The following is a 22,735-nucleotide window of genomic DNA, read 5'->3' as shown; positions in this document are numbered from 1 at the left end:
GAATGCATCTGTCATGGGCTGTTGTCCATGATGGCTGCCTTTCTTCCAGCATCATCTCAAGCGGGAGGCTCATGCTCTTGCTTTTTTGTAAACCTGTTTGTGGGCTTCCAACAGGCATCCAGTTGGCCATTGTGAGAACAGAATGCAAGACTAGATGAGCCTTTCGTACGATCCAGCAGGGCAATTCTTGCGTTCATATGACTGGTAGAAAGCAAGAGGAAATGAAACGATATCACTAGAATTGGGGAATCTCAAACTTGTGGACTCTAGCAGCAGGACTCATGCTGAAGCACTTAAACAGCTGATTTGCTTTGTGTCGAGCAATGGAAACTGCAATAAACGATCTTGCTCCCATCTACACGATGTGAATGCAAAAGGTACCCTTAAAAGATTTCTTTCATCTTCGAGGCTTTAGAATGCGCTGAAGAGTCATTTTCCACACATTGAAGGGGGGGGGGTGAAAGCTATCTCCTTACATATATTTCCAGGGTAGGATACCATTTAAGAGAAAAATGCTCCAGAGAAGAAAAATGTTGGCCATTATAAATCTGTGGAAGCTTTGTTCTCTGGTTACCCAAGTTTTTTTTCTTTCCTGGTTGTTGTTATTTGAAGGCCTGTGGTGAAAGGATGCATTTGCTTGAAGGCCTGAGAAAGGATGTGATCTGTGGAACCGGGGGGAGTGAAAGAAAATCAATTCTGCCCTCCTATGTGCCACTCAAAAGGAAGCTGTGCCCATTTCTTGCTGTTTCATCTTCTGAACTCGTGTGGTGAAAGGAGTCCTTGCCTTGGAGAGATTGTAATGGATGCGGGGGAAATAAATGTTTGTGCCTGGAATCACAGTTGTCACAATGCGGCTGAAAAACGAGCTCGTGGCTGGAACATGACGTTATGGCAAACGCAGAGCTGCCGGCTAAAACATCTTAAAACCTAATTCAAGCCTCTGTGTGTCAGGAACGTTGCACATCCAGTTTGATAATGTGCAGGCTGATCCCACCTCCTATTAGAAGAACAAGAGCTCTGTTGGATCAGGCCAATGGTCTATCTAGCCCGACTTCCTGGATCCCACTGATAAGCCTTTACCTGCATGAATGCAAATCCCCCTTTAAAGCCTGTTAAGTATAATTGTTGAATTGACACTGAAATGGAGAGCGCCTGTGTATTGCTAACACTGGGGATTTTCCATGGCAGCACACTGGGAACTCTTTGAGCTCTTCCTGAGTTGATAAATAACTCTTGTTGTTCTCTGGTGGTCCTCACATGAGTGTTTAACCTTAAATCACATGAGAGTATTCAAATGCAAATCTCCATCTTAAGGGAGTTAATAATAATAATAATAATAATAATAATAATAATAATAATAATAATAATAATAATATTTATTTATTTATACATACATACATACATACATACATACATACATACATACATACATACCCCACCCATCTGGCTGGGTTTCCCCAGACACTCTGGCGGCTTCCAGCAAAACATTAAAATTAGCTCTTTAGAAGTCTTTTTCTAGAAGTCACAGTGAGAACACAGTATGTACAAATGAGCCTCAAGCTGGAATGCAAGATGGATGGAGGCTGTAAAAGAGAGAGAGAGAGAGACCTTTGATTCTAGGTCTGTTTGGAAGAAAATTTCTAAGATGGTGCTGAGCGTATGCTTGAATAAGCATACAGTGATACCTTGGGTTACAGACGCTTCAGGTTACATACGCTTCAGGTTACAGACTCCGCTAACCCAGAAATAGTACCTCGGGTTAAGAACTTTGCTTCAGGATGAGAACAGAAGTCTTGCTCCGGCGGCAGTGGGAAGCCCCTTAGCTAAAGTGGTGCTTCAGGTTAAGGACAGTTTCAGGTTAAGAATGGACCTCCGGAACAAATTAAGTACTTAACCCAAGGTACCACTGTATGTCTTACAGAATTATTTGTCTAGATCATTGATGGTTTTGTACCTGTTTTGAATAAGTTCTGGTTAGTAAAGCTTTGAACAATACTTATGGGTCTGGACAATGTTTTGTTCCAAAGGGAATAAGTTTTTAGGCATTCAGTTGCAATATTAATATCTGCAACAAAACTGTTTAAGCCAGTCTGTTGACATCTGTCCATCTTGGGAAACACTGGGGAAGTGAGCCTTTGGGGGTGAGGTCAAACTGTTGGAAGCCTGTAGTCCAATGCGGGAAAAGCAGGTTTTGTTACAGCTGGGGCAGATAAAGGCATCTGGTTGTGCTGCTGCAGGTGTACCATGGCTCAGTTAGATTGATAGCTGACCCCCAAGTAACTAAATATTCAGGAGGATGTCGGTTTTGAAAGATACCTCCAGGCACAAGGGGAACCTCCACACAAGATATCAGAAGCTGTACAAGCTCCGACATATTCCGGTATGGCCAAAATATTTGGTTGGATCCTGCACAACTCTATGCACGCCTAGTCAAAAAGTAAGTTCTATTGAGTTCAGCTGGAACTTAGGTAAATGTGTATAGCAGGGCCAAGGAACCTTTTGTTTTCCATGGGCTAGATCTTTATCAGAATTGGCCTCACAGGCCAAATTTGACAGGTGGGAGGGGCTGCCAACCTGTCAAATCCCTTGGCATCACAAATGACATCAGGTGGGCTTTTTTATTTGTGATCCTTTGATGTCCGGACTTCAGGGCGTGGCCAATGGCCAGGAATGATGGGAAATGTAGTCCAACAACATCCAGAAGGCCAGTGGTTCCCCTTCCCTAAACCCATATGTGTTGGAATGACTTTTAACAGTGCCATTGTGCCTCCTGCAGTTTCCGCTGTGTGCTCCTTTGTGTCTGAGGCCTTTCATCACTCTTAATCCCCGTTTGTGTGGCAAGAGCTTTAATTAGAATTATAACTATCTCCCTTCTCCTGATGTTAACTTCCACTTTGGTTTCGGTGGAACAGGAGCCAGGAGGAATGAATAGCATTGCATGTGGCTTGTTAATTAACGGTAGCATGGTAAAATTAGAGTGGTAATGAGTAAAACATTGTTTAAACCTTTCGCAATGTCAGAGAGCTGCAGAATTTCTGGACTTTTCCTTCCCTTCCCTTTTTTAAATGCGCTGCTAATGACTTGCAACAACCCCCGGAGGGTCCGGCACCTTTTCATCACCGCAGTCGGATTGCTGCTTGTCATTCTTGTTATTACTGATCCACTAATGACACACAGGCTATTTCCAGATGCAATTATTCACTTCCCTAATATCTGGAGCCATGCTTTGAATGCTGCAGTCTTCCTGTCCCTCATTATCCCGCCAGGGTCTCAATGACAGAGAGGGTGCGTGCCTCGTGCGCCTGCCGCCTGAAGTGATGTGAGCTCCAGGCCTACCTGTAAAAGGAGGCCATGATCAGTGCCAGATTTACGTACAGTGGTACCTCAGGTTAAGTACGTAATTCGTTCCAGAGGTCCGTTCTTAACCTGAAACTGTTCTTAACCTGAAGCACCACTTTAGCTAATGCGGCCTCCTGCTGCCTCCGCACCGCCGGAGCACGATTCCTGTTCTCATTCTGAAGCAAAGTTCTTAACCTGAAGCACTATTTCTGGGTTAGCGGAGTGTGTAACCTGAAGCGTATGTAACCTGAAGCGTATGTAACCCGAGGTATCACTGTATAAGCTAAACAAGCTATAGCTTAGGGCCCCACCCTTTCAGGTCCCCCAAAAAATTTAAAGGGAAAGAAACACTGGATGTACATTTCCAAAATATAAGATAAAAAACAAATAAAATAAAACCTACACACAGCAACAGGGTTTTGTGTTGTGTAGGCTCCTATGATGTAACTAATGGGCCCCCAATCCTTTAAAGTTATAGTTTATTAATTGTTTCACTATTAATATACTTCTTCTTAATTGTATTTCTTTCTTTCTTTAAAAAATAATATTTATACTTATACATCATACAAACAAGCATTGAATAAAATGAATGAATAATAGAAAAACAGAAGAAAAAACAAAAGTAAAATTACAAGGATATAAACATAATAACATAAGCTACAATCAAAAATATAAAACATTATATTCTCCTTAAAAAGAACGAAAAATAATACCCCAAAAAGAAGACAAAAGGAAAAAGACTTCTTAATTGTATTTCAGTTCAACAATTATTTTGATAAAATACATATTTTGTTATGTGCAAATGGTGTTAGATACCTATTAGGTCCATAGATTACCATATAGCATATATTCAACACAAAAAACAGCGATAATTTGTTGTTGACAAAGGATAGCTGGACATATAAAGGGCCCCGTTACCTTCAGTAGCTTAGGGCCTCATCAAACCTAAATCCGGCCCTGACCAAGATAAATCTTGGACCTGGAGACTCACAGCTAAGCCTTTAGCCCAGTTATGGCCAAACCCGGCCCTCTAGCTGTTTTGGGGCTACAATTCCCATCATCCCTGACCACTGGTCCTGTTAGCTAGGGATGATGGGAGTTATAGTCCCCAAACAGCTGGAGGGCCAAGTTTGGCCATCACTGCTTTAGCCCAAAGGGATATAACAGAGGGAGAGGGTTTGCAATGGCCAGTGCAGGATTTTCCTGCCCCCTGTGCTGTGCTACAGACATGGCAGTTCAGGGGAAGATGAGTTCATTCCACAACACTTTTGCATGCATGTAATTTATCAGGGTTATGAAATGTAGCAAAAGCATGTTAATGGTGGTATGTGATAAGCAGGATAATCTCAGGTGTCAGGGAATGGTCAGAATAGGAAAACTGGGAAGTGTGCACTCAGTCTGATCAGCTTCTCTCTGATGAGGAGGAGGAGGGTAAAGTTTCGCACCCCACCCCTTGCCTACAGCAGTTTCAGGCGGGGGAGAGAGAGAGAGAGATGGAGATTCCATACTGTTTGAGGAGGAATTACCTAGTTACAAGATAGTGGAGGAGGAAGGGAAGGTGAGAGCGCAGCCGGCAGAGACCTCCCTGGAGAGTATGGGGAATCCTCCATCTCCATGGGCCCGTCAGACCCTCCATGTCCTAGAACAGAGGAGGCAGAGGGGTGGGACTTCCTGTTGGCACTCAGGATGTTGTTGGGGATGGAAGAGGAGGGGCTCTTCCCGTGCAACCAGATGATTGAATAAAAAAGGACTACAGTGGTACCTCGGGTTAAGAACTTAATTCGTTCTGGAGGTCCGTTCATAACCTGAAACCATTCTTAACCTGAGGTACCACTTTAGCTAATGGGGCCTCCTGCTGCTGCCGCACAATTTCTGTTCTCATCCTGAAGCAAAGTTCTTAACCCGAGGTACTATTTCTGGGTTAGCGGAGTCTGTAACCTGAAGCGTCTGTAACCCGAGGTACATTTTAAAAAAAATACATAAGGGCGTGGCTAGGCATACCTGTGCTTCTGAACAAGGAATGGCGGGGGGGGGGAGCATGTTTCTTGGGGACTCTACCTACTTACTGGAGAATGTGCCTATTGCCCGGAGAATGTACAAGATGTAGTCAAAATATGAACATTCCCCAAGACCTGTTGGGATTATGTATTGTTATGAGTTTGCAGTGGGGTGGGTGGGTAGCTTGTATCCTGAGATCCTTCTAATGCCTGGGTCCCCTTTTAATTCCTGCAATAGCCAGGCTAACTTCCAGGTGAGGTGATAGCCTAGTGCCACTAGAGATCAGGGTGGCATGCAACAATATACTGACTAGGAAAGGTGCAAAATTTCCTCTTCGTGAAATGATTGTGTGCACATTCTCTAAAAGGCCTGGTGAACATGCAGAGTGGTCGGTTATTATGCACACTGACCACTCATTCCCTGTAAAATATATGAAGGAGGCAGATATGTAGGTGCCCATCTAGCTTGGCCCTGAGAGGGCTGCAGGTAAATAGGCAAGATGAGCGTGGAGTTTTGAACACCACCAACAGAAAGAACTCCATAATTTACGGAAGATGGTATGTCACTAGCTGATGCTTAGAGAGATCTTCCAATAATAATAATGATAATAATAATAATAATATCAATAGAGTATTCTTTGTCACTCAGCTGTCTCACAATGTGTGCACCCACAACAGAACATGATAAGTGCCAAGTGTCCCCATTGCCAAGTACTGTACAAAAATGTCACTCAGACTGACCTTTCCTTCCCTAACAGAATTCCTTTTTGGAGCAATTGGGACATTCAAAATCCTGGATCATTGAATGTATATAAACAGCACAATGTCATCAGTGATGACCTTGATTCTTTCAGCTTCTGGCCAGACTAACTGACTCCAGTTAGTAAGTTTGTACTGGGCTCTGGTGGGTGAGGCAAAGTAGCCTCCTAATAATCTTTTCCCTATTAACGGAAAAGACCCAGCAGTTTCACACACAATCTTTTCCCTTCCGAGTATTTCATTACTTTATGTGACAGTAATGAGAACATCCCGGAAAACTGACAGTTCATCGTACTTTACTGCTCTGCTGGGGCAACCTATCCTTAGCTGTAGCAGTTAAATTAAAAGCTCAGACGGTTTTCTGTGTATCTGCTAAGCAGCTGCTATAGTAATTATACTCTTATTCAGACACCCTATAACTATGTGTCTGAATCAGTTGTTTTATGTCAATAGCAGGTGATGACACGCCGAACTCTTTCCTTGCATTCTAGTAGGCAAATAATCGCAAGGAAAACAACAACTATGAGAGGGTTGAACTTCATACATCAGCTCACTGCTTGGATTGGTAAATAATGGCTCACACTTCTGAAAGATTCATGCTAGATGCAACATAGCTACTTCTGTCTATTTCCCAAAATTACTATCGTTATGAGCAGTGTGGGAATCCAGGGCTCCCAGAGCTTACCCAGGGTTCAGTTTCCTCAGAATGAAGGCCTGCGGAGACTGTGGAGCCTTTAAGATATATGGTTTTATTTACACTTATGTGGAGCCTGAGCCTAAGATGGAGGGGCACACAGCATTAACATCCACAACAAACCTTGCTTCTCTTTTAGTCACAGCCTTTGGGTTCCAGCACAGATCAAGCATGCACCCATTCTTTCTTCATTCGTCTCCTCTTCTTCACACACATTCATTTCCCTACCTGATGTTATGCAGTTCCCAAGAACTCAGAGATCCAGTACATATTGAGACACTGCCTCATCACCATGTGGAAATATTAGAGGGATGTTTATACCTCAGAGCGTGAGTTCAGCTTGACATCGTGAGAGAATGTTGGGCTTTCACCTGTGGCTCTTCTGGTTTTCCCCTTCAACAGCAGCCTGATAAACAAATACGTCTCAGACGATCTAATCCAGACCTGTTTAGCTTCAGCACAGCTGCATCATGAACGCTCAGACCATACCTTGTCCAAAATCCTATAAATATAGCACATGGAGCTCTTCTTGGCCCTGGAGACAAACCTCTAAATGTCTCTTTATCCGGCTGTTACGTTAAGGACAGCTATGGAGCCCAAAGTCAAGAACAAAACTTTGCTTAGCAATCTTATGCAGCAGTCTTAGTTCTTCCTGGGTCTGAATAAGTAAGCACCTTGTTTTCGCAGGATTATGTTTGCCTGCATGACATGAATTGCATGGCTTTAATTGCTGTGCTCTGTGAGAAATGCTATGAGAGGGATACAGATTTCTAGGAGGCCCACTTTAAGCTAATGAGCTCAGTGTTCCAAGTACTTTACACCTGGTACGCATGAATGATTATCCTGAGAGGAGACGTGTTTGGTGAAGAGCAACATCACAGGCCCGCTGGGCAGGGCTGATAGTAGTGCCAGTACTGCTTTTCAGCATTTACCTGTTGCAAGAAGCAGCCTCCTCTATGCCTGTGCGGAGCAGAAACCATCGCAGGAATACAGAACTCTGCTTCTGTGGACTGCAAACATTCTCCCCCTCTGACTTGAAGGCACTTGAAAGAACACTAGTTGCCTGGTTTCCTTTGGTACCGGCTCACTCTTTCTTCCACATGCGCTACAAGAGCTGGAGTCCTTCTTACCACAAGGTGGAGAGGGTTAGATCAAGATAGAGGTATAAGGACACACAGTGCTATTTTTCTAGAAAAAGAGGTGCCAGAACTCACCATGAACGCCTCCCTCATTCTCTTAGATTTTAGAATGGCAATGGCACACACCTGAGAGGTGCTGGAACTGAGTTCCAGTGAGTTCTGGCTGGAAAAAAAGCCCCAAGGCCACATGTTTCTGTGGGAATGTTCTGGGGTGAAGGAGAGGATATATTGACTAATTATATTCTTATCCAACTTGTGCTAACAAGTTCCCAAAATATCAGCAGAGTTTATAAACATTCCCCTTTAAGTTCGCAATGGTAACGTGTGCACAGGTTCACTAGAACCTCTATAATAATTACTCTGGTAATTTCCCCTTTGTTCCCTCTTAAAATACAAGACACAACACAGTCTTTATAAAAGTATAAAAGAGTTTACTCACGTTTTGTTCACAACATGATCCCAGAAGGCAGACAGGCTTAAAAAGTTTACATATATTTAGAATCTATCTTGTTGCAAGATAGACCTTATCTCCTCTCTTGGCTGAGAGCCAAGAGGGCATCTTTAGATGCTTCCTCATCGAAGGAAAATGGCAGAGAGAGAGAGATGGCTGCCTGCCCTGTGCTTTTGTCATTACCTGCACAGGTGAGGCCACACCCACCTCTGGTCACATGCGGAGGAAGTCCGTCCCCAGGAAGTTTACCTGCTTGCTGGACAGACATCCCTCCCCATGTTCTAACATGTACACTCTAGGAATGTTGTCATTGACTGCTCCTGTGTTTACATCCCACAGTTTCTAGTTATTTTGAGGGACTTTCCAGAATGCTTGGCAAATCCACACCGTGATCATAATAACCAAATTTAATAGAGGCAAAGCAGGCCCTGCGCCGCAACCCCAGAGTCGGTCACGACTGGACATAATGGTCAGGGGTCCCTTTACCTTTTTTAGGCCCTGCTCCCTGCTCCCAAGAGAAAAGCAAACACAAGGATCTTAAGCACTTGTGTGAACAGGATAGTACCGGTGCCTGAGATGCAGCAACCGTGATGCATGCCAGATGTCTGCTGGCATTTTCTTTTCTCAAAGTCTTGATAACACAGGTTGAATTTTAAAAGAAAATTGGTGTGTGGGCTAGGACTTTGTCATGGCTGTTTTTCAGAGAGCAGCTTTGCTCGTTCTAACACCCAGGCAAGTCGACGTGGGAGGAGATATTCCTTCACATAGCTGGGGCGTAAGTAATATATGGCTTTATTATGTGTCAGTGTTAATGCCATAAATTGGGCTTGGTAGCAAATTGATAACCACTGCAGGTGTGCAAAACCAGCACAATGTGTCCAGCCAGAATCACCCACCAGTAGCCCAGAGACTGCAGCCCACTCTGAAGACAGCATCTGAAGAGATAGCAGGGCCCAGGGACATCAGCAGACCACAGTTATCTGGTGTCATATGTCTAGCAGAATCCAGGGCAGGAGCAGAATAGAGGGATCATCATCTCCCCACTGCACCACAGGCCTTTAGACATATAAGATCAGGTCCAGTGCTCCGCATCTCTAAGCATAAATGTCCAATTTTGAAAAACGCTGACAGGCTTATGAAGACAAAACAGGCCCATGACTATAGATATTCTTTAGATCCTTTTCAATACGAGTGTAATAGGAAGCAGCATGCGCAGGGTAATATAGTGGCCCCTTTTTGCACTCATTTGTGAAGCACATTTGATGGCTGTGCATCTTTTCAGGGGTGGGTATCTTGCACCGTCCTAGGCGGAGATAGGGGCACCGAAGCACAAGGGAATCAATGAGCCTAGGCATGCCAAACTCCGCATAGGATCGAGCTGTTAATGTGACCTTTGTAGAAGCAGATGAGGTTGACAGTGCCGTGCATTAATCAGTTAGTTCAGTGCTGCTTTTGCTTCAGAAACTAATTGATCTGTCAGATGAATGCATAGCAATCAGCCAGATATCTTGAGTGCTTCCCCCCTTTGGCCTGGAAGCATCTGTCTCAATTGTAAACACAGATAATGTTCTGGATCGTACAAGGATTTATGTCTGAGGTGGGGGGAGAAGAATCCTTCCCCCTGCCCATCCCTTATCATACAGTTGCTTCCAATGTCTGCATTATCTTCATTCTGTCTTAAATTGCCCATACCATAGACGCTTTTTGCTCACTAGGGCAACTTTATTCATCATTTGTTGTTGTTTAGTCGTGTCCGACTCTTTGTGACCCCATGGACCAGAGCACGCCAGGCACTCCTGTCTTCCACTGCAGTTTGGTCAAGCTCATGCTGGTAGCTTCGTGAACACTGTCCAGCCATCTCGTCCTCTGTCGTCCCCTTCTCCATCTTTTCCAACCTCAGGGTCTTTTCCAGGGAGTCTTCTCTTCTCATGAGGTGGTCAAAGTATTGGAGCCTCAGCTTCACAATCTGTCCTTCCAGTGAGCACTTATTCATCTTATCTATAAATAAATTGTTTCTCGTTGGGAAAGATACCATCTCGACCAGGGTGGATTGGAGGTCCTGCCCCACACGTATCCTGCTAATTCTCCTTAGGTTTATCACAACCTGCCCCCATTCACACTCAGTTCTTTTGGCAGGACAATGGATGCCCATCACCAATGCAGGCCTCCTTCCCAGTGAAGAACTCCTGCGAGGTCAGTTCACATGTAATAATGTTGCTTGGCTGGCTCATACTGGAGCTGTTTGTTCTATGGTACGTTATAACAACAACAACTCATTATTTATACCCCGCCCATCTGGCTGGGTTTCCCCAGCCACTCTGGGTGGCTTGCAGCTGAATATTAAAAACAATACAGCGTCAGACATTAAAAACTTCCCTAGACAGGGCCACCTTCAGTTGTCTTTTAAAAAGTAAAATAGTTGTTTATTGCCTTGACATCTGCTGGGAGGGTGTCCCACAGGGCAGGCGCCACTACCAAGAAGGCCCTCTGCCTGGTTCCCTGTAACTTGGCTTCTTGCAGTGAGGGAAACGCCAGAAGGCCCTCGGCACTGGACCTCAGTGTCCCGGCTGGATGATGGGGGTGGAGATGCTCCTTCAGATATACTTGGCTGAGGCCATTTAGGGCTTTAAAGGTCAGCACCAACACTTTGAATTGTGCTCGGAAACGTACTAGGAAACCCTGCTCTCTGCCTGTGGTCCAACTAGAATCTGGATTGCACATATGATCCGTAGCTATCCCTTGATGTGTCTACCCTGAAGCGGGGTGTTGGAGTACAAGATCTTTTGGTACCTTTCTGATCATTAAAATCAAGACTAAGGCAATGAAGTCTGAACTTGGCTCTGCTCTTCTAACGATAAGAGTGATAATTCTAAATGGGACCTGCAACCTAATATTGCCATGTGAAATGCTTCTGCTCAGCATCTGAGCCAGTCAGCCAACCAGTCATGCCCTTTTCCAGGATATTCCATTTCATTCCACCCCTTTTCCACTTCCCCTCCAACATTCTATGACTAGGGAGTGTGCCCAGTCCTCATTTGGGGGATTTTTTTTGGTCTCATTCCCCCCCCCCCCATAAATGTTTTTGTAGTTCTGTAAACCCTGAGGCTGCTGAAGTCCCTCTCTAGTATATGGATGGTGGCTGCTTTGGCTACATTAGGATTGGTACTCAGAGAGTAGAATTCACTTTTAGTAAACAGGACTGTTCTTGTTGTTATAACATTTTCAAAACAAAACACTCAACAATAAATAAAATTGGGGGCATAGGGTTCAGCAGGTAGAGAAACGCAGGATTTAACTTGTGCAAGTGGATTTTAATTGAATGTCAATGGAACGTTTTATGTTGGCTTTTAAATATATTGACTGTGCAAGCATTAGATTGCAAGAAGCCTCTGTGTTTTCTTCTTTACGTGCAGCCCCCACCCCACCCCCTTTGTGGACATCCCTTGTCTCAGCATTTTTGGGTATGCAGACCTCAGTTCTACAGATGACATCCTGATTTGCTCCAATCTGCATTTCATTATTTCTGTTGCTTCTGCATTAATCTATTGGCTTTGGTCCAGTGCGCTGACCTTTGGTGAAATGTGCGCATGATGTTGTTTATAGCCAGTACTTGCATGATGGATTTGTTCACCCTATTCATTTGCACATGGTTTTGCTTCAGTACATGTTGAGCTTACTACCCAGCAGGTTTTTAAAAAATAAAATAAAAAATATTTCTTGTGGATTCTGTATGGGTAGCAAAAGCCATACAGGCTTTAGCAAACCTGTTCTGTGGACATTCCTCTCCTCTATTTATGCATGTATTTATTGTACTAGGGGCTTCTTGCATGCCACCTTGGGGGATGAAATAGCCATTGTATGGGGGGGGGGGACTTTCTAAGCTCTTGTTTAAAATATTCGGGTCTAATTTCTTCCCTGTGACCTTTTCCTCATTACTTCAAAAAAGTTTAGAAGTGATCACAAAATATTCACATATCATTGAAAGTGATGTTATGCTAAAGAAGCCTTTCAATATTTTTTTTTAAAAAAAGCTTTCCCAAGAGAGAAATGCCAAATCTAAAGCCATTTGTATTTTTATATATATATAAAAGAGTGGGTTTGATGTAGGCTATCTAGCTGATAGATCTTTGATAACAGACATGTTCAGAGACATAATTTTACAGATCAAAACTACTCCTGTAAATGAACCTGATATATTTCAGAACTTTAATATGTGGCACTGTAGTTATTCAGTAATCATGATCTAATTGGATATAATAAAAAATTTCAGAGAATCCTGAAATGGTCCAAAATTTGTGGCTCAATCCTGAAGTGTTATTCTAGAATACCTTCTAGAAAACAACTGTAGACTGTACTGAATAATATGCCCAACATATGGGCATTATAAATTATATTTCTTTTATATATCTTATTTCTGAATAATCCCTAAAAATGCGTGCCTTTTAGACATTATAATTGCATTGACAGTTACAAACCAAAATGTAAAACTCTGTTCAGGACATGTTTAAAGCACAGCTTTGAAGAGGCATATTTAAATACATTTGGACCACAATCCAAGGCAAAACCCCCAAAATTAGCCAGTGGTGCCACTGACATCCCACACCCCACAACATCCATTGCCTGAGGCAGCCACTTCACCTAAGCTTATACCAGAACAAACTTAGTTGGTCTATAAGTTGGACTTTTTTTTCTTTAATTTTTATTTAGAGGTGCTCAGTTTTATGTGCTAGGGGAGCTCAGCACTGCTTAAAACCTTTTCGCTATCCAGCCTCAAGATAGACAAGACAGGTAGTGGGTTTTTTTCTGGGGTGACGCAGGGACACGCATACCCCTAAGTTTGGCCTCATCGAGGGGCAATATTTCAATATGATTGGGAAAAGGAGAGAACCCCTAAACACTTTTTTTAAAAAAGAAAAAAAGCACTGGATACAGTATATATCTTGAGGCCGGATGCGGGAAAGGTTTTCAGCAGTGCTGAGCCCCATATATATACATACAGTACAGTGGTACCTCGGGTTAAGAACTTCTTTCCGGAGGTCCGTTCTTAACCTGAAACTGTTCTTAACCTGAAGCACCACTTTAGCTAATGGGGCCTCCCGCTGCTGCCGCGCCGCCGGAGCACGATTTCTGTTCTCATCCTGAAGCAAAGTTCTTAACCCGAGGTAATATTACTGGGTTAGCAGAGTCTGTAACCTGAAGCGTATGTAACTCGAGGTACCACTATATACGTATTTAAAAAGTGCATAGTTTACAGTGCGGGCTGCCCTGGAACCTTTGCGGAGCGCCCGTCCCTCGCCTCTCGGGTCACCATGGCAACCCAAACGCGAGGCGCCGGCCTGCCAGGGAGCCTGACTGCGGGCACAAATCTCTCGGCACGACGCAGAGAACTAAATACGTTAAACCATTCTCGCCCTCCCCGCTCCATGTTGAGGGCGGCGGCGGGCAGAGCGGCGCCCCAAAGCTCAGGAAAGACCTGGGCACCTTTCGAGCGGAGCGCCTGAGGCGGGAGAGAAGGACGCGGCGGGTCCCTCCTCCTGCGCCCGCCGCCTCAAGGCTCCTCCCGCGCCCGCCGCCATTTTGAGCCGTTGCGGTCGCCTGGCCGGGCGGGAACCGCGCCGCCTTTAGTCCCTTTTCCCTCGCCTTAGTTTGGGGCAGCTGGTTGCTAGGCCCGCATGCCCTCCCCACCGGCACCAGCAGCCCTGTTCCGCCTCCGCCTCGGAGGAAAGCCGGCAGGCGCCCCTGCTTCTTCTCCCCTCCTCCGCTTCCCAGGTAAGCGCCCCCTTCTCACGCCCATCTTCTCCGGCCAGGATGTCATCCTAAACACGCTTTTTTCCTCGGGAGTAAAACCCCACTGGACTCTGTGGGGCTTATTGCTGCATAGACAGGCGTAGGATGACGTTGCCACCCCCCCCCCCGGCTTGAGGGTTTTTTGAGTTTTGGTTAGAAAGGCACAACCACCTCTTCTTTGACTGAGTTGAAATCAAGTTCATTTTTCTTAGGCTGGGCGTCCTTTCGTTGCCCCCTGGCAGAGACGCTGCGCCTTTAGCAGCTGTATGGCAGCTAAATCATTTTTGCAGGTCCCCCTCGCTGGAGATGCAGTGGCAGGAACAAACCCTGTTCTATTACAGCAGCATTTCTGCCTGAAGCACAACGGTTTTTTTAGCACAATGACAGCCCTGTTTAAGATTATGCAAAATCAATTGCAGGTCAGTCTTACACACGTGTTTGCTCCTAAGCAACCCCCCAGTGTGTACAAGTAGGGGGTTGTTCCCAGGTAAGTGTGTGCTGATGATGACAGCACTGCAGCATAAAATCACCCTCTAGGAATTATTGTTATCATTACTATTACTATTGCTATTATTATTATCAGTGCTATTTTACTAGAAAAAGAGGTGCCCAAATTCACCATGAACTTGCTCTCTCGTTTAATGGCAATGGCACCCACCTGAGAGGTGCTGGAACTGAGTTTCAGTGAGTTCTGGCTGGGGGAAAAAGCTGATTATTGTATTTATATTTATTTACGGTATATCCCACCTTTTCCCTGGACTGGGGCTCTAGGCGGCTAACAGATAAAAATAAAACACACACAGGAAAAAAAACAAAAAACCCATACACAGATAAATAGAAAAGACTAAAAAGAATGCAACAGGAAGCCCAGTAAGGTGTTGTAAATAATTGCTTTTCCCTCCTTTCAATATATGCTTGTATGCAAAATAGGGTTTCTACTTAAGGCCACTTTATTGAATGTGGTGGCATCATTTATTTCTGACCCACCTTTTCGGACCAGCCTTTGCAAGGCTGCTTAACACTGGAACAAATAACTGACAAGGTGCCCCATGATATTCTTGTAAAGAAGCTGGTAAAATGCAGTCTTGACTCTGCTACCACTCAGTGGATTTGTAACTGGCTGACTGACCGAACGCAAAGGGTGCTCATCAATGGTTCCTCTTCATCCTGGAGAAGAGTGACTAGTGGGGTGCCACAGGGTTCTGTCTTGGGCCCGGTCTTATTTAACATCTTTATCAACGACTTGGATGATGGACTCAAGGGCATCCTGATCAAATTTGCAGATGACACCAAACTGGGAGGGGTGGCTGACACCCCAGAGGACAGGATCACACTTCAAAACGACCTTGACAGATTAGAGAACTGGGCAAAAACAAACAAAATGAATTTTAACAGGGAGAAATGTAAAGTATTGCACTTGGGCAAAAAAAATGAGAGGCACAAATACAAGATGGGTGACACCTGGCTTGAGAGCAGTACATGTGAAAAGGATCTAGGAGTCTTGGTTGACCACAAACTTGACATGAGCCAACAGTGTGACGCGGCAGCTAAAAAAGCCAATGCAATTCTGGGCTGCATCAATAGGAGTATAGCATCTAGATCAAGGGAAGTAATAGTGCCACTGTATTCTGCTCTGGTCAGACCACACCTGGAGTACTGTGTCCAGTTCTGGGCACCACAATTCAAGAAGGACACTGACAAACTGGAACGTGTCCAGAGGAGGGCAACCAAAATGGTCAAAGGCCTGGAAACGATGCCTTATGAGGAACGGCTAAGGGAGCTGGGCATGTTTAGCCTGGAGAAGAGGAGGTTAAGGGGTGATATGATAGCCATGTTCAAATATATAAAAGGATGTCACATAGAGGAGGGAGAAAGGTTGTTTTCTGCTGCTCCAGAGAAGCGGACACGGAGCAATGGATCCAAACTACAAGAAAGAAGATTCCACCTAAACATTAGGAAGAACTTCCTGACAGTAAGAGCTGTTCGACAGTGGAATTTGCTGCCAAGGAGTGTGGTGGAGTCTCCTACTTTGGAGGTCTTTAAGCAGAGGCTTGACAACCATATGTCAGGAGTGCTCTGATGGTGTTTCCTGCTTGGCAGGGGGTTGGACTCGACGGCCCTTGTGGTCTCTTCCAACTCTATGATTCTATGATTCTATGATTCTATGACCAAAAAAACCCCATACAGTATAAGATAAAGTTATATGGGGGGGGGCAGTACTCATATTAGTAAAAAGGATGGTTGAATAAAAAAAGTTTTAGTGTTCAAGAGAGGGCACTTAAGCGGAGTTGGTGGGGGGAATTGCACATGTGTGGAGCCACTATTGGAAAGGTATAGGGGTGGACGAAGGAATGTGCTGCTTTTCACTGGTCCACACTGACTGCAAGGATATGACCTTGACATGTGGTGTAAATCATGTCTAAAATTAGCTGTTGCTTTAAAAATATGACACTGCGTATCATTGCTCACTTTCCCGTTCTTTTAGTAACATATTCTACAACCTCCATGCAGTTGCATTTGGGGGCATGGGTCCACATAAGAGGAAAAAGGCAAAAAAGACTATGTCAGTGAGATTAAGATATTTGTGTTTTCAGATATTTCACATGTAGTCTTGGAGAAAAGGTAATGTAGATTACTGGCAGAGCAACCCCTGCTGGCGTCTGGGGTGGGGGGGTGCGGTGCACATGCGTGCTGCGCCATGAGGGCGTGGCATCCCAAGTGGGCAGGGTGTGCCGCCCAAGCAAATGCATCCCTCCTGGACCAGTGCTGCCAGAAAAGCAGCAGCCAGGAGGGCGCCTGAGAGTGACACCCGGGAGGGACATGGCTGGCATGTGCTGTGCTGCAGGATGCCCCAGCCATTGCATTCCTTCTGGGTGGGCGGCCTCTGGCGTGTCCCACACTGCTTTTTCGGACAGTGCTGGGCCCGCTGGAGGGTGCCCAGGAGGGATAGCGACTCGGGTGCTCTGCAGCCCCAATATAGCCCCACCCTCTCTTCCTACGCTACTGATGTAGACTATACAGGAGCAGTGACTAATTTAGGCTGCTCAAGAGTCCTAACTGTTTAAACGATTGTAGCCTTGTTCCTTGTTCTAGTACTTGTTTATTTGAAATTAAGTCCCACTGACTTCCAAGCAAGGGTACATGGGGCTATAGCCATGTAGCTTACTTGGAATTGAGTCCCAATTGAATTCAGTAGGGCTTATCCCCAAGCATGATCCCTAACTCATCAGAAAGAAAACCCCAAGCTCCCATCCTCCCTGCTGTTGTGCCTTTTAATAGCACATTGATCTACTAAAATCAGCTGGTGAATCTTCATGTTGTTGTGATAAGCATCATCACCTGCTAATATCTTTATATCAAGCCACTTTTTAAAGAACAGGAGCAATAAAGGAATGGGAGCAAGAGCTATGTAAGCTTGCAGAAGATTACAGCTTTATAGTCCAGTCCAATCCATATACCGTGGAAGTAATCGTATATAGAAAGGGCCAACCAAAATGATTAAGGGGATGGAGCAACTCCCCTATGAGGAAAGGTTAAAACATTTGGAGTGCTTCAGTTTAGAGAAATGATGAGTAAGAGGATACATGCTAGAGGTGTATAAAATTATGCACCATGTGGAGAAAGTGGATAGAGAAATGGTTTTCTCCCTCTTTCAAAATACTAGAACTCGGGGACATTCAATGAAGCTCAATGTTGGAAGATTCAGGACAGACAAAAGATAGTACTTCTTCACACAGTGTATAGTTAAACTATTGAAATCACTCTCACATGAAGTAGTGATGACCACCAATTTAGATTACTTTAAAAGTGGATTGGACAAATAAGGCTATCAGTGGCTGCTAACCTTGATGGCTTGCCTGTTGTAAGCAGTATGCCTCTGAGTACCAGTTGCTCAAAATCTCAGGAGGGAACAGAGCTCTTCTGCTCAGCTCCTGCTTGTTAGCTTCCTCTACTGTGAGAATGGAATGCTGGAGTATATGAGCCATTGGCCTCATCTTATGTGCGTGTAGAATTGTACCTGCAGGCCTTATTTTTATTTCATTGGATTAAGGTGTGCCTAATGGCACAATATCTGGCTTCTATCTAGAAGCCATAAGTAAGTGGCTTCTAACTCACCAGCCTTACACACTGATCATAAATCCATTTACATGGAAGTCAGTCCCAACTGACTTCAGTAAACTTTCTTCCAAGTTAAGTATACTTAAGATGTCAGCCTTAGTTATTACCTAATATGACGGCAGATATGGAGGGACCCCCCCTCTCCCACCCCATTTTCAGCTGGTGTTTTCATGCGGCTACATTACGAGAAAAGGCAATGGGGTACAATATTAAAATGTCACTTCACCACACATTCTTTTGTTCTGCATTGTGGCCTGGTGACGTGTTGTAAAGTTGTCATCATATCTACTGTATTATCGCTATGGCGTAAAGTTGTCATTGCTTTATTGTATATGAAATGTACGATGTTGGCAGGGTTGATAGGATACCCAAAATAAAAATGGGATTGTAACAATTTCATAACTGCAGTTTAAAATATGAGAACTTGTGGATTTAAAGATCCGCAAGAAGTTGCTGGCCGTCTTCTACCTTTGATGTTCTTCACTGTTAACAAGGAACTGAATATACAAGGAAGCAAACTACATATAGTCTTGAAAGCCACCTGCTTCTTATTCTTCTCATTACTATTATTACAGTCAGCTGTGAAGTCAAGTCCTGCCATGATTTGCAAATATATTATTTTATATTATGGTCACTCTGGTGTGTGATCTACATCAGCAACTGGGTGTGAGTGTGGGAGTTTGTTCTTTTGAACCCTTAATCAGCTTTTGATACTAGCAGCTGTGATATCCTTCTGAACTCCCATGTTAAACTTTTCTTGTTTTTTCCTGACACTGATCTATCTAGAGGACTGGCTCTAGAAAGTGACGTTGAGAAGCTACTGTTCCTTCCTTTGAGTACTGGCCCATGAGTTACCACTGAACTCCATCTTGTCACCAATGCTATTTAGCATCTCCATAAAATGCCTGGGGTAGTTAGTCCAGGGTTTTGGAGTGTGGTGTCATAAAATATATGGGTAGTGCCTAGCATTTTTCCATCAGATGCTAGGGAGGCAGTTGAAACTCCAAATTAGTGTTTTGAGGCTATGGTTGTGTTGGATGTGACTGAGACTTAAATCAAAATAAGACAGGTACTTTTGGTTAACAGGAAAGCCAACCCTGGAATATATTCCTATCCTGTGTACCCTGACTGTAGTTCTTGTTCCATGCCTTTAATCAGGCAGTATACTTTTGCTATTGTATACATATTAGTTTACAAATAATGTACATATATTGATACATTATATCTTACGAAACAAGATGTTATGATGGACCCAAGAAACATTAGTTGTTAAGAGAGGCAGCAGTCAATAATGCAAAGAAAACTGTCTATTCATTGTTGTGTGAGGCTTTGCTCACTCTTATCATAGATCTGTGACGTAAATGTGCAAATGAAACAGTACTTTCATTCAAATATAAATGCACAGAGGATTCCATTAAAATTTATTTTGTCCCATATAGAGGCTTGCTTGTAACATTTTTTGTTATTTGCTGTAAGTTATTAGAGAAGACTAACACATGACTTCATTTTCTGTATGAGGATTGGTAGCTAAAGTAGGAATGCAATAATAATTTGTCTTTAGTGTTATGCTTATATTATGTAATACCAAATGGGAATACTTATGCTACTAACACTAAGTGGGGGCATTTATAATGCTCTAAACATAATTATGCAGTATACATATTTCCCAATTTATTTCCATAGTGCAGGGTAAAATACTATATAAACAGAATAATAATTCCACTGTATTTTGTTCTATTAAAATTAGGGATGCCATCTGATGAAAGAATTCTAGTCAATAAAGCACCTAACTTTTAACTACACAATCAATTAAATTTAAGCAAATGTGCATATGACCAGAATCTCAATGTAGATGCCTCTTTTTTTTGAGATAGTGAAACATAAAATTGCTTGCATCTTAAATAAAACTCATCATTCATTGGCATGGCTCTCATATAATGGTAAATCAAACAAACTATAGTTTACAGTACCAGGAATTAGCAAACATTCTGGTGCATGTTGCTGAAGTCATGCCTGCCCCCCCTTCCTTTGCCATGCCAGGAGGAAGCAAACCAGAGCACTGGCATGGTGTTATGTGCAAACTAGTTCTCATGACTCTTTCTCTCTAAACAAACCACAAGAAAAAGCCAAGAACAGATATGGGTTGCAGGCGTGATTAACTCTGGCTCACTGTTGTGTGCAAAGCAGGCCATTGTCTTATTTATTCACTATTGGAGCAGAGGACCACAAAAGAGGTAAACTTGTTTACCTTCAACTCACAGGCCTGCCAGATCAATTAATCAACTAAGTTAATGTTGATTAACAATGTAGTTCTGTGCATGCTTACACTGAAGTAAGTTCCATAGTGTCCATTGGGGCTTACTCCCAAGTAAGTGTATTTCCTCAATTACTTTGACTACTAAAATGAGTAATATTTCTTGAAAAGTCATCTTTTTATAAAAAGGGCCTATGATCCAGAAAGAACACAGGGATTTGCTTTGATGAAGTCTATGTCACCTTGAATTTTAATGCCTCCAGCCTTTAGCATATTTTTCAAATAAATTGGCAGCTTATGACATCTTTATAGGATGCAATAAAGTAGCCATTCTCTCATTTTTCAGCCATGGATCAAAATTCTTATTATTTTACTGCCCTAAAAGCATGTACTTTTAGCACAGCATATCAGCCCAACTGGGGATACAGAACCTGCAGTGCTATAGTTAATGACAGATTAACGGAACAGTGTTTAAAGCTATGTCCCACTGAAAGACATTTTTTATTTTCTGAAATTTAGACCACCAGACATTATTCATAGTCCAACTATCTGTATGTAAACATTTTGATTATTGGCTCCATGATGCTTCTAACACTGAAAACAGAGAATATTCCCAGGAATCTCTTATTACTTTTACCACAGACCCTGCTTTTATCCTTATTGCACATGTTTGGCTCCCCCAAACACATACTATTTACTGCTAATGCCTGTTTTTCTGCCCCTTTATGTAGACAGCGAACAATCTGTTATGCAGTTTGTATTCATATCAATTAATTCCTCATCTTTCTTCAAAATGTAATTGAGTTAAGACCGATAGAACTTTACATCTCCGTTTAAGTTTAGTCACTTTTGTGGGGAGGGCAGATACAGAAAACCAGAGGGGTTGTTTAAAAGATGTGTTTGAAGACCAGATCCTTCAATAACACTCATACGTCTTGCTACTATTATTATGGCCATCAAATTAGGCCTTTTCATTTGATAATAAGACCATCGTTTTTTTATTCCGTCAACAACTAGCGCCTACAACAAAATGTTTCAGTGTACTGTATAGTACTTCTGTTTGATGTTGCATTTAGCCAAGCTGTACTGTCATGAACTGGCAGGATTTCGGGGAGGAGGAAGAGGATCCTGATGAGGGGTGCAGCTGAGAGTGGGTCACACACGAGCAAGCTGGGGATGGGGAAGGAGAGGTTGTTGTAGACAATACTCACAGGGTGACATGAGGGGGCAGGGGCTAGTGCACAGGAAGCCGAGCAGCAGGACCCCTCGCCAGAGCCAGAGAGGTCCCCACAAACAGGGCGGGTCCTAAGACGTTGGGAACAGCAGGTGGGGCACTCAAGGAAGGAGAGACAGGCCAGGGTCTCCAGCCTAGTTCACTAGCTGGCCAGGTGGGGAAGGAGGCATGTGATTCCTTAGCTGGGGCAAGGTCACATGCCTCGTCAAGCCCAGATGCTGCAATCAGCAGACACAGTATAAGAAGGCAGCAGAGCTGAGGTACTGTAGCTGCTCAACTGCCCATGTTGAAGGACCTTGCCTGGAATTCTCCTTGGACCTTCACGGGTTTCTACTTCGACTTCTGAACTAACATCTTGGCTTATTGACCCCAGACTGCACTTCCTGGTCTTTGGACTTGGCTTGCATGGATTGGCTTCTAGACTTGGAACTTTGTCGTATGGATTAGCTTCGGGACTTGGAACTTTGCCTAGGCACACTGTTGGCCAGGGGATCAGGAGACATGCTACTATCTTCATGATACTCTTATTATCCCTCCTACCTGGTTTCCCCTTTTCCCCTCTCTGCCCATAGCAGTCAGCATTCCATCACCACTGAGCATGCTCAGGCCTCATTAGGATGTTCTTGGAGTTTTTACTCCCTTATGATTCGCGCCCACCTACGCTCAACATTTTCTGTACTTCTGTAAACCTTGGGCTTTTCCTAAGCCTGCTAATACCTCCGTCTAGTGTATAGTTTGGTGCTGTTTGGGCTATAGAGAAGATTCACACTCACCTCTGAACTTTGGAAACACAGGGAATGGTGATTCGCAGCTTTGGAAGTTGTCTTATTCTAAGTCAAGCAATTTGTGCATCAAGCCCAGTATTATCCATTTTGACTTGTAAAAGTACTAATGGTGGATTATGAAATGATTACTAGTTTGTTTGTTTGTTTTAAGCTAAGGAATGTATAGTAAATTTCAGG

General features: G+C 43.6%; 1 protein-coding gene across 5 annotated transcripts in view; it reads left to right on the top strand.

Moving 5' to 3' along the window:
• The first annotated feature begins 13,686 nt into the window (after positions 1-13,686).
• The window catches only part of CFAP20DC (CFAP20 domain containing), a 153,202-nt gene continuing 144,153 nt past the window's right edge, over positions 13,687-22,735 (top strand). For 2 of the 5 annotated variants that reach the window (XM_081184097.1, XM_081184098.1), the window contains exon 1: positions 13,695-14,148. The gene's annotated coding sequence lies outside the window, so the exon portion shown is untranslated. Of the gene's footprint in view, positions 14,149-22,735 lie in introns of all 5 variants that reach the window. The other 3 variants (XM_081184101.1, XM_081184100.1, XM_081184096.1) reach the window with 3 other exon arrangements.

This window comes from Podarcis bocagei (assembly GCF_964188305.1).
Source record: "Podarcis bocagei genome assembly, chromosome: 2".
Lineage (NCBI taxonomy): Eukaryota > Metazoa > Chordata > Lepidosauria > Squamata > Lacertidae > Podarcis > Podarcis bocagei.
Note: the sequence above shows the minus strand (reverse complement) of the source record. Positions and strands in the feature narration are given on the sequence as shown.